General features: G+C 34.5%; 1 protein-coding gene across 2 annotated transcripts in view; it reads left to right on the top strand.

Moving 5' to 3' along the window:
- The window catches only part of NDUFAF2 (NADH:ubiquinone oxidoreductase complex assembly factor 2), a 177,418-nt gene that overhangs the window by 42,538 nt on the left and 122,775 nt on the right, over positions 1-12,105 (top strand). The window lies entirely within an intron of this gene.

The following is a 12,105-nucleotide window of genomic DNA, read 5'->3' as shown; positions in this document are numbered from 1 at the left end:
TTCTTCATATTGGGGAATTATTAAGCCATACAAACAAATGAAAATTGGTTGTTAATGTTGCAAACATTCAAACAGAAGTTGAGAAAATTATTGAAATTTGCAGAGTAGCTTTTTATATTTAACCACCCTCAGAAAATAGCTGATGCAAAAAATGTGTTAGTGCCATTTTGTTCATTTGAAACCCTTAAGCTTAATTAGATTTTTTCCAAACAATTTATGGCAGAACAGTAGTTTCTTTTGGATTTTAATTTTGTTTAATGTCTTTTGCTCAAAAGTACATAAAAAGAAAATTTCCCCTTTGTAATAATTTCTTTCAACTCTTTTAAAATATTTTAAGAGTTCCCTTTGTTGATATATTGATAAAATGCTCTGTGTGTTGTACACTTGGATTATATTAAAACTAATGGATTTATTTCTAACTATTATTCTTTTCTATTAGATATTTGTTTGAAGGTTTGAAGATTTTGAATAAAACCAGTTTTTAAATTAATTTCTATGAATCATATGACATTGAATATGCTTGTACACTCTATGGAGTGTTGCTGTGCATCACTGGAGCCTAGCCAATATATCTTTTGGTCCTGATTGTTCTCAAGTTTATCTCTTCCTTTTGAAGAGTTAGGAATTCATGAGAGTAAAATCAGCATTCAAAGAAATAGTAGAAAACACAAAGCTAGGAACTGGAAAATGTACCAGAAGTTTCAGTGAGGTTTGTATAATTTATGTGTGTGTCATGTACAAGGCATCTTTATAGGTATTCTAACTGTTTTATACAACTGACCTTGGGACAGTTCCTACTAGAGGTTGTTCAGTATAATTGTAGGCCATTTTTCAGTTTTTATTTTGGTATAATTGTTACTCTTATTTGAGACTGTTTTGGAAATGCCAAAGCTGATAAACTTTCTGTTGCTGTTAGTCACTCACATAGCAGACCCTGGATTTTTTAAGTTTAGGGTAATGTTAAACTCTTAACCACCTACAGGGAGAAGATAATTTCTTTTGCATATGTTTAATATCGAACACTCATGATAATGGGCTTCCCAGATGGCTCTGCTGGTAAAAATCTGCCTGCAATGCAGGAAACCTAGGAGACGTGGGTTCGATCCCTAGGTTGGGAAGATCCCCTGGAGGAGGGCATGGCAACCCACTCCAGTATTCTTGCCTAGAGAATCCCATAGCCAAAGAAGCCTGGCTTGCTAAGAATGTAGATCCTTCGTTTCTCCTCGGATTTCTTATTCATTACCTGTTGAGACCTGACTTAAATAAAAGAACTGTCACAAGCAAGGTTAATTTTTGGGACATTTTCTGACTTTTTTCTGAAATAGATACGCTTAGGTATGAACTCCTATTAACCCTGGAAGTGTGTATTTACTAATGGTAGATTTTTTTAAAAAATTGAGTGACTGAACCAGTATATATTTACCTGATATACTGTTTTAAATTACTTTAGAAAGTTACTAAATATAATACCCAATCTCTTGTATATATTACTATATTTGATAGGAGAGTCATGCAAGCAAGTAGATAGTTTAAATATTTCTTGACCTTCACTGCTACTCAAAAATCTTTCCACATTATTGCACAGAAAATTCTACATGTCAGAATAGCAATCGTGCTCTAAATTTCTAAGTTTCCATTAATATTTAAAGGATGATTTAAAATCTGAAGGGAAGAGGTTAAACAACAACAATAATTATGAGTTATATTTTAATAATTGGATACTTTGCTAATAGGATTTTTAAATGATTCATACAAAAGTACAAAGTAATTTGTTTTTTTTTTTTACATAAAAGTGGAGAAAGACAAAAGGCAGCAGAGGTAGGGAGTGAGATACTATGTAAATTGGAGACACAGAAGGCTGAAATTACATAACTATCTGTTGGGGAAAATAGGACTAATTTCAGTGAAATCCTGTTGGATTATTGCTGTGATTGTATGTGTACTGAAATTCTAATAATGACATTTCTGGTAGGTGGCAGCCAAGTAGCACAAAAGCTGGTAGCAAATAACTATGAAGTGGGAAAAAGCATAGATTAACTGTCAGGAGAGAATTTGAAGCTTTGTTCTTTTTTGATTCATTTTGCATTCTACTGCACTAACATATTCTGTCTTGAAAGGTGTTTCTTAAGGTAAAGATAAATGCTTGAATAGTTTACTGTGGTTTCCTTTGCTGTCCTGGTAGGAGTCTCTGGTACAGTTCTCTCCCCAAAGTGCGAGGATCCCAGATCAAATGCTACTTTGCTTTTTAATTATTTAAATGTCACCTAAAGTGGCTAAAGCTTATAGTTTTAAATATGAACCTAAGTTATGAATCTAGATTATAATAGGGCAGTTTGTGTTTCAGGGCCAATTCTATGTTGGAAAGGTAAAGACTAACAGTGACTCTTAGGTGCGTTTTCTTCCAGAGAATTGATGGGTTGCCTGTGCCTGAGTAACCTGTACTTCTCACTGCACCTCTGATGCATCTGGAATGTCTAGCTCCCAAGTGCCTGGGCACTCTTGATAATATAACTATCAGCACTGTCCCAGCAAAAGTATTTATTTTCTCCTCTTTCCCTCTTTTGTAGTTTAGTAACTCAACTTCTGATCATAAATATCTTTTCTCTATTTTTAGTTCATTTTTTACCCCTACTCTTATGAAGATTAGTTAAGCATGAGGTAGCCTACAACAGGGAGAAGGCAATGGCACACCACTCCGGTACTCTTGCCTGGAAAATCCCATGGGCGTAGGAGCCTGGTGGGCTGCAGTCCATGGGGTTGCAAAGAGTCGGACACGACTGAGTGACTTCACTTTCACTTTTCACTTTCACGCATTGGAGAAGGAAATGGCAACCCACTCCAGTGTTCTTGCCTGGAGAATCCCAGGGACAGGGGAGCCTGGTGGGCTGCCATCTATGAGGTTGCACAGAATCGGACACGACTGAAGCGACTTAGCAGCAGCAGCAGCAGCAGCCTAAAATAAATAGCCGGTTCCAATAAATCAACTATACGCCAATAAAAATTTTTAAAAAGCAGTAGGTTCTGCAAGCATTGACTATGTGCTCATGAAATTATTTTGTAAAACACTAATTATTATTATTTGTGTATTACACAAATTATTGTTTTATGTTAAACATGTTCAGTTGAGTACAGTTCAGTCATTCAGTTGTGTCTGACTCTTTGCAACCCCATGAATCGCAGCACACCAGGCCTCCCTGTCCGTTACCATGTCCCGGAGTTCAGTCAGACTCATGTCCATCGAGTCAGTGATGCCATCCAGCCATCTCATCCTCTGTCGTCCCCTTCTCCTCCTGCCCCCAATCCCTCCCAGCATTAGAGTCTTTTCCAATGAGTCAACTCTTCGCGTGAGGTGGCCAAAGTACTAGAGTTTCAGCTTTAGCATCATTCCTTCCAAAAGAAATCCCAGGGCTGATCTCCTTCAGAATGGACTGGTTGAGTCTCCTTGCAGTCCAAGGGGCTCTCGAGAGTCCTCCAACACCACAGTTCAAAAGCATCAATTCTTCAGCACTCAGCTTTCTTCACAGTCCAACTCTCACATCCATACATGACCACAGGAAAAACCATAGCCTTGACTAGACGGACCTTAGTTGGCAAAGTAATGTCTCTGCTTTTCAATATGCTGTCTAGGTTGGTCATAATTTTCCTTCCAAGGAGTAAGCGTCTTTTAATTTCATGGCTGCAGTCACCATCTGCAGTGATTTTGGAGCCCCCAAAAATAAAGTCTGATACTGTTTCCACTGTTTCCCCATCTATTTCCCATGAAGTGATGGGACCAGATGCCATGATCTTCGTTTTCTGAATGTTAAGCTTTAAGCCAACTTTTTCACTATCCACTTTCACTTTCATCAAGAGGCTTTTTAGTTCCTCTTCACTTTCTGCCATAAGGGTGGTGTCATCTGCATATCTGAGGTTATTGATATTTCTCCCAGCAATCTTGAATCCAGCTTGTGCTTTTCCAGCCCAGCGTTTCTCATGATGTACTCTGCATAGAAGTTAAATAAGCAGGGTGACAATATACAGCCTTGACGCACTCCTTTTCCTATTTGGAACCATGTTGATATGTTTAAAAAACATATTAATGTTATGTTGACAGTTGATATAAGAGCAAAATAAAAACCGCATACTCAGAATTATACATTCGGGTCTTTTCTGTATAAACTTATAATCTAAATTAAAAATCTTTGTAGAAATTTTGAACTACAGTGTAATCAAATAGGTTATTGATTTGGATTTTCTTTGGGCATACTGGTAACTTGTTATAAATTGACTTTTGCTAAATCCAATAACTGCAGAATTTTTGTACTAAAATAGAATGTGTGATTTTATGTGAAATTTCAGAAGCAGCAGTAGTAGTTACAAGTGTTTCAGGGTCAGCTTGCACTGTCTTATAAAAGCTAATTATTAACTTTTCAAGAATTTCCTGTGCTGCTTATTCAACACAGACATTATTAAAAATTAAATTGTGTAACCATATACTTACATTGTTAACATTAAAAACAAAGATAATAAATGCTTAAAATTCATTCCTTTATAATTAGTTGACTATTTTTTACTATTATCTGTTCTTGTGAGGTTATTTATGCCTATTGTGTCTTTATGATAGAAATACTGTGTAAGGGTAAGCTACTGTACATCTCTATAAACTCCGTGTTCAACATTGTGTGAGTAGCTTGAACTTGGCCATGGTAGGGAATTTATAGCACAGAATTAGCAAGTGCTACAAATCAGAGCTTGATGTATTGTTTTGTTGATTGTTGGCATTTAAGGTAATAGAAAAAATGTTACATAGTCATTATGTTATAAATTGTATAAATTTTGAGGAAATATTCTTTCAGTATTAAAAAACTATAGTTCAGTCAGCATGTGTTAAGTATTTGCCAGTATATTGCTGGTTTCAATTCATCAAACTTTGTTAGTTTTTTAATTAACAAATTAGGATTTAACAAAGTGCTTTAAGTTTAAGCTGCATAAATAATAATAAAATATACTTTTATTCATCCAATGTAAGTTACTACCCAGAACGTGACATGTATTTATGCATTTATGACAAAAAGCTAGCTTATGGTTTTCTTAAATTTTAATATCCTCAACAACATTTATATTAGAAGTTCCATAAGTGATTGATCAAAGTAGCAGAAATTTTAAAAACAATGACAACAAAAACGTGAGTTGTATACTAGAGATCCTGATTCCATGGGTTTAAAGAACTTGGTGTCTTAGATACCTCCTTTGGTGGCAGCAGTCAGCCAGGCTTTGGAATCACTGGCATAATTTCCAATGCCTTTTTTGCATACTTGAAGACTTTTACTTGGAACAGGTAAAATGAAAATGATAGAAGGAAGTTTTGCAGCCTTTGTGCTGTTCATCTGTTGAGTTTAATGGCGCTATCCCATGTGTCGTGATGGTACTGTTAGAATACTTTGAGTAATATGCTGTGAAGGTCTTTTTAGTTTATCACTAGGAAAACTGTCCAAATAAAGTATCTGTACACACTAAGAGATTATAATAGATAATCTTTAAGATAGAAAGGATAATTGATTAAATGTTACCTTGCATTCATAGGGATTTATTTTCCAGCACTGCTTCTATGTCCACTGAGTATCTTAACCCAACAAAGAAAATTAGAATGATTGCAATTTTTCACTTATTTTTTCTCTGTATGATGGGAATAATAATAGTACACATCATTTCAGTGTTATTTTGGAGTTTTGGGATGTAAATACATTTGTGTTTGAAAGAATTTCTGGCACAGGATACATGCTGTATAATTATTATCTACTTTTCCACCTTCCTCCTCTTTTCCTTTCCCTCTTCCTTCCCTTTACTTTGCCTGCCTCTACTTCTTCCCCTGCTGTAACTTACTCTTCTTTTTTTGTCCCTTTCCTTTTCATGGACGGTTGGTGGTTCACTTTAAACTACCAGCCAAAAACAAACAAAAAAATAAACTACAGCCTTTTCCTTCTTTACAGGTAGAGTATTGAGAAATAACTTAAAAGTGCAGATGACTTCAGTAAGTTTATAACAGATTAAGAATAACTTTAAAATATCTTTGTAAGACTTCTTTTTCCAGTGACAAGATAGACTAAACCCTGAAAATCTCTTCTGCTACAAAACATTTCATAGCGTTGAATGAAATACAACTTTTAAAAAAATTTGTCCAGCTGAGATATATATACATATGTATTTTTTAAATAAATGATTTTTGCATATACTATTATAAATGAGATCAGGTTTATTTTTCCTTTCTTTGTACTAATCTGCTGTACTTTTGGTATCAGATTATGCTAGCTTCTTAAAAAGAACTGAGGCATGTTTCTTCTTTCTCTATTCTTTGGAATAGATTGTGTAAAGAAGGGTGACCTAGGCCTGTATGGCCTAGAAAATATACCTGTTAGACTCTCTGAACTCAGTGGTGTTTTTTACAGGAAGATTTTTGGCAGTGAGTTCAATTTCTTTTGGCTTCCCTGATGGCTCAGAGGGTAAAGCTTCTGCCTGCAATGCAGGAGACACGGGTTCGATCCCTGGGTTGGGAAGATCCCCTGGAGAAGGAAATGGAAACCCACTCTAGTATTCTTGCCTGGAGAATCCCATGGACAGAGGAGCTTGATGGGCTATAGTCTATGGAGTCACAAAGAATCAGACATGACTGAGTGACTTCACTTGCACTTTCAATTTCTTTCATAGTTGCAGGTTCCATTTAATTTTTCCAATTCTTCTTTGATCCATTTTTATAATTGATACAGTTTTAAAAACTGTTTAATTTGACTTTCCAAGTATATTGGCATAAAGTTGTGTACAAAGTCTTCTTGTACTTTTGCATATATTTTTATACATTTAATAGGGCTTCCCTGGTGGCTCAGACGGTAAGGCGTCTGCCTGCAATGCGGGAGACCTGGGTTCGATTCCTGGGTCGGGAAGATCCCCTGGAGAAGGAAATGGCAATCCACTCCAGCACCTTTGCCTGGAAAATCCTATGGACAGAGGAGCCTGATAGGTTACCGTCCATGGGGTCGCAAAGAGTTGGACATGACTGAGCGACTTCACTTCACTTTATACATTTAATACTGTTTCTGTCATCTCATTTAAAACTTGATTAATTAATAAAAACTTGTCTATAATTCTTTGAAGACCTAGCTTTCAATTTTATAGTTTCTTCTTGTCTATTTATTTCTTATTTCATTATTTCACTAAGAAATAATGTTTTAATTAATAAATTATTTCTTTAATTTAATTAAAGAAATAATCTTTATGTTTTAAGATTATTGGTTGATTTTCTATATTAATATATTTTTAAAGTTATTTTAAAATTACTTAAACTTTTCCTGTTTTAGAGAGATTTTTTTAGACTTTATTTTTTGCACGTATCTGTACATAAATATTCAATAAATGTTTTCTAAGTGAAGATAAGTTGATGTGTAGTTTGTGTCAAACAGAGTGTTCTAGATGATTTAGTTAAATTCTATGCTTTGGGACTCTTGTGTGTTAGAGTTAGACCTAAAGACCCTACCAACCTGTAAAATGATGATGATAATAAAATAGCTTCAAATATATAAATAGAAGGCACTTAATTCTCATGCTAATCTTATGCCATGTAGTAGTATTGTTACCGTTTTACTGATGAGGTAATTGAGTCATAGAAAAAGTAACTTGCCCAAAACTATGGCCTGAAAATAGCAAAACTGGATTTGACCAGGAGTCTGTATTCTTAATCATTATACTTTAACTTTTATATCCTGTTGAAAAATATCATTCATTATTGTTTTACCTCTGTTTACATCCTTCCAAGAACCCCCACTGCCTTCTGTATAATGTTTAACTAAATAGTTTAAATGGCATTCTTAGCTCTTCAAGACCATATCCCAGCATACTCTGCTCCAGCATATCACATATCAACCCTGTTCTTTGTCTCCAATCACTAACAATTTTCCAAAGGCACCATGCTATTTCATGTTTCCATGTTTTTTGTATTACATTCTGCCTTCTGGCTGGAATGTGTCTTCCTTCTTTTTCTTTCTTGACTGACTCCTATATGTCCTTAGAAACTATAACTGTTTCTGAAAGCTTCCATGACTGCTCATGAAATAGTTGTCTCCTTAGTGCTTTCCTAAATTTCCCTCCCTTAATGTGGGCTTTCCTTGTGGCTCGGCTGGTAAAGAATCCACCTGCAGTGCGGGAGACCTGGGTTTGATTTCCTGGGGTGGGAAGACCCCCTGGAGAAGGGAAAGACTACCTGCTCCACTATTCTGGCCTGAAAGATTACGTGGACTGTACAGTCCATGGGGTCGCAAAGAGTCAGATAGGACTGAGTGGCTTTCACTTTCACTTTCCTCCCCTAATGTACCACTTTAGGGACTTTCCCGGTAGTTCAGTGGTTAAGACTTTCTTCAGCTACAGGGGACATGAACTGAGATTTCGTATGCATGCAGTCAAAATACTTTTTTTAATGTACCAGTTTAAAGCACTTATTTCACTATGTTTTAATAAATGATTTTCTTCTCAACTTGACTAACTTCTTGAGGGTAAAAGATTGTGTTCTGCACATATCTTTGTCCCCATGGCCTGGTAAAAATTACCTGCCAATAGGAGATATTCAGTAAATGTTTGTTGAAAGGATGAATGATTGCTGTTTTATAACTTGTTTTACAGACCCCCCCCCCATAAAAAGATTTGCTTACTGCAGTGTCTTGTTGAATTTTTATTTTATTTTGTACATTTTGGGGGTATTTTCTAGTAGACATGTATTTTATTGACTATGAACTCATGCACATGTAACTTGTGAGATTCTCACTCTAGGGCTATGAATTATTTTGTTAGTGACATTAATGAAAAGACATTTATATACCAATAAGAAGTTGCTATATTGGAATGAGCCACTTAATGGATTTCTTAAGATATCTTTTTTAAGCACATAATATTTTTGCTTATTTATTTGTAAAATAAAATAGGTTCCTTAATAGTATGTTACTTAGAAGCAGTTCTTTTTAGCTACTCAGTTGTAAATGGTTCTTTGGTGAAAAAACTAACTCATTATAAGTATGTGTTAAGAAGAATGCCTTGGAACTTCCCTGACAGTCCAGGGGTTAAGACTCCATGCTTCCGCTGAAGGGGAAGCAGACTCTGCCCCTGGTCAGGGAACTAAGATCCTGCATACCGTACAGTGTGACCAAAAAATAAAAAGAGAATACCTCCTTTAGCTGGTATAATTCTTTGTTTTAATATTGTTACTCTTGGCAATATTTAAGTTGAAATATTGAATGAAAATATACCTCATTAAACTTGAAGTTACTAGTCATTATTTTGTGACTACATTTCATTTACGTACTATCTTGACATTGTACTGTAAGTTCTATAAGAAGTATTAATTTTATGAAAGTTCGTGGGATTATTCACCACCAAATTCAAAAGAAAGAATGAAAAGCAACCATATAGAACAAGTAAATCTCTTGAAGGGGAAAGAAAACTCTTTTTGAAACATACAAAATATATTAATGATTTGTATATCCTCATTTTCTTTTAATAGTATAGGAAATTTAATTGTTTAATTTGGGAGGAAATATTTTGTCTCATGTCTTTTAAAGATATTTAACTGTTTAACAAGCATGCAGGGATAAGAAGAGAAAAATTACTTGTTTCAGCCTGGTAGGCAGTGTATCTGGGCTAGCACTATTTTGTTGCAGCTGAAATTCAAACATGAGGAAATTGCAGAAATTTACAATTCAATGTGTGTTTCATCAGGGAGAAATCCACAGATTGTTTTGACACTCAGTTAGAAATTCAGCATGAAGATGGACGTCTCATGAAATTTGCAGCTGCTGATTGAATTTATATTTCCATAAAGGCCATCAACAGTAGCAGCCTGCAGGGGAAGAGGGGGGGAGAAATGACAAAAATTGTGAGGCTAGCATTTTTCCTCAGCGTTATAGTGGCAAATTACTGGTAATAAGGGTTTACACTGACCAGGATTAAAGAAAAATATGGACAGCCAGAAGGGAAGGACTTCTCAGTTTAATTGATTTTAACTAAATATGTCTACATTTGATATCTTAGTATGTGTTTAGTCATATGTGGAAAATGTAATACATACCTAAAAGTCATTTTATTCATCTTTATTATTTAAACAGGAAAAATAAGGTGTTCTTAAAGTTATAGAAGGTTTTATTGTGTGGGTCATTTTCATAAGAGCCTTTCAAGATAAAAGATAAGTATTGTAGGAACAGAGTTACAAGCTTATTCTTTTTTTTTTTACAAGCTTATTCTGTATGGGATTGAAAAATCATTCCATGTTCTTGCAAGTAACATACAATTCACTTTTTGAGAATACCAACTCATTATTTTAAATATTAAAAAAATTTTTGAACAGACAGTCAGGTAACAATCACAGATAACGAGTTGCTTTTTCAAGGAGATTATTTCATTCTTACTTCAAAGTTTTTGTTTTTGGTTTTTTTTTTTTGAGCAAAATTGACAAAAAGTTAATTCTTTTGTTTAATGCTTGTTTATGGGGATTTCTTATTGTACACGATTTTAAAAGATTTATGAATTTCAGGTAAACTAAACAACTTAAGAATTTGTTCATTGTTCCTGCAGAGTTCTTTGTCTCTGTCGACAGTGTGTGTTTTAACCAAAATAGGATGCCCTCAGATAGCTTTATTGGAAAATTAGTATTTCATAACTATGTAAATATAGTATCCCTACTGTGAAAAAATATTTTGTTTAAATTATGTAGTCTAAGTATTAAAGTGAGATTGTTACCCAGAGAATATATATGTAACTTTTAAACTTTACTTTTTTTTTAGCATACTAGATTATTTAAAAGAATAAGAATATAGAAGCTTATTTCATTTGTTTTATTATATTTAATTATATTTGAGAACATCTACTATACCTATGTCATAAACTATTTTAATTTGAGAAGAACAGTATACATTTCTGGCATTTGTACTTAGAATATGCACATGGACATTTTTCAGAGCTTCAGAATTTGCGTTAGGTGTTAAAAGAGCATCTTCAGATTAAGTAACAAGAGTGTGCTTACTCTGCTAAGAGTTTATGAAGGCTTGCTTTTTTCAACATCCTTGCTACTATTTTACTCTTTTATGTTAATATCAGAATCTGCCGTTTAAATCCATTTTTACTTCTTATGCATTATTACTTTACGAACCAAAGCAATACTATTTTATGAGAGAGGTACCACTGTGTCCAGCATAGATTTTGCAGGTGTACAGAACAATCATTTTCTTATTTGTGCATTTTCTTGCTAGCATTACTCAGGCATATACACTTGTTGGTCAGTCATTCAGTCTAGACTTGGTCCTCTTTCTTCTCCTCTCTCCCTGTCTGCCCATTAGCAGATTTGTGGTATTTAACATTCCAAAATATATGAGCCTAGGTAATTTAATTTACGGCTCATTAAAAGTCACCTTTTTCTTTAAGTTGCTTTCAGTTCCGTCATGAAATCAAATCAGTATCTTCATTTGCTGTTTTAGCTTCTTGCTTCTGCTCATGTGTATTTTTAGTTTTTAATCCATGAAATATAATTTTTTCTCTCTTTATGCAGCTAACATTTATTATTGGTATCTCTGTATCAGAAATGATTTTAGGTCCTTGCAATATGGTAGTAAACAACACAAAGCCCCCTTTCTACCTTCACAGAGTTTGCATTTTCTTGGGAAACAGACAGTAAATAAATGAATATGTAGTATAATGCTACTCAGGTATATGAATAACTATAAAGCAAGATAAGAGGCTAAAATGAGACAGAGTGAGGATGTGGTGACTAAATAGGGAGTTCTGGAAGGATCTTTCGGAGGATGTCCCATTTGTAAAGAAACCTGAGTGAAGTGAGGGAATGTGTAATACTTTGGAGTTCTACGTATTTTCCTTTTAGTTTGTACAGTGTGAACATTTCTCCCCGATTTTGCTGTATGAGTGGTTCTCTCTCACTTTTCCCCATCCTCTAGTCACCCTCGATACTAGTAGTCTAAAATTATGTTTCCACAGCTCCCATAGCTTTTCCATGCTCATACATTGTATATATTTATAGATAGATATGTACAAATAAGGTTTTTTGGAAGGGGGATTTTTTTTTTTAATAAAAGTGGAATC

Source organism: Ovis aries, chromosome 16 (genome assembly GCF_016772045.2).
Source record: "Ovis aries strain OAR_USU_Benz2616 breed Rambouillet chromosome 16, ARS-UI_Ramb_v3.0, whole genome shotgun sequence".
Lineage (NCBI taxonomy): Eukaryota > Metazoa > Chordata > Mammalia > Artiodactyla > Bovidae > Ovis > Ovis aries.
Note: the sequence above shows the minus strand (reverse complement) of the source record. Positions and strands in the feature narration are given on the sequence as shown.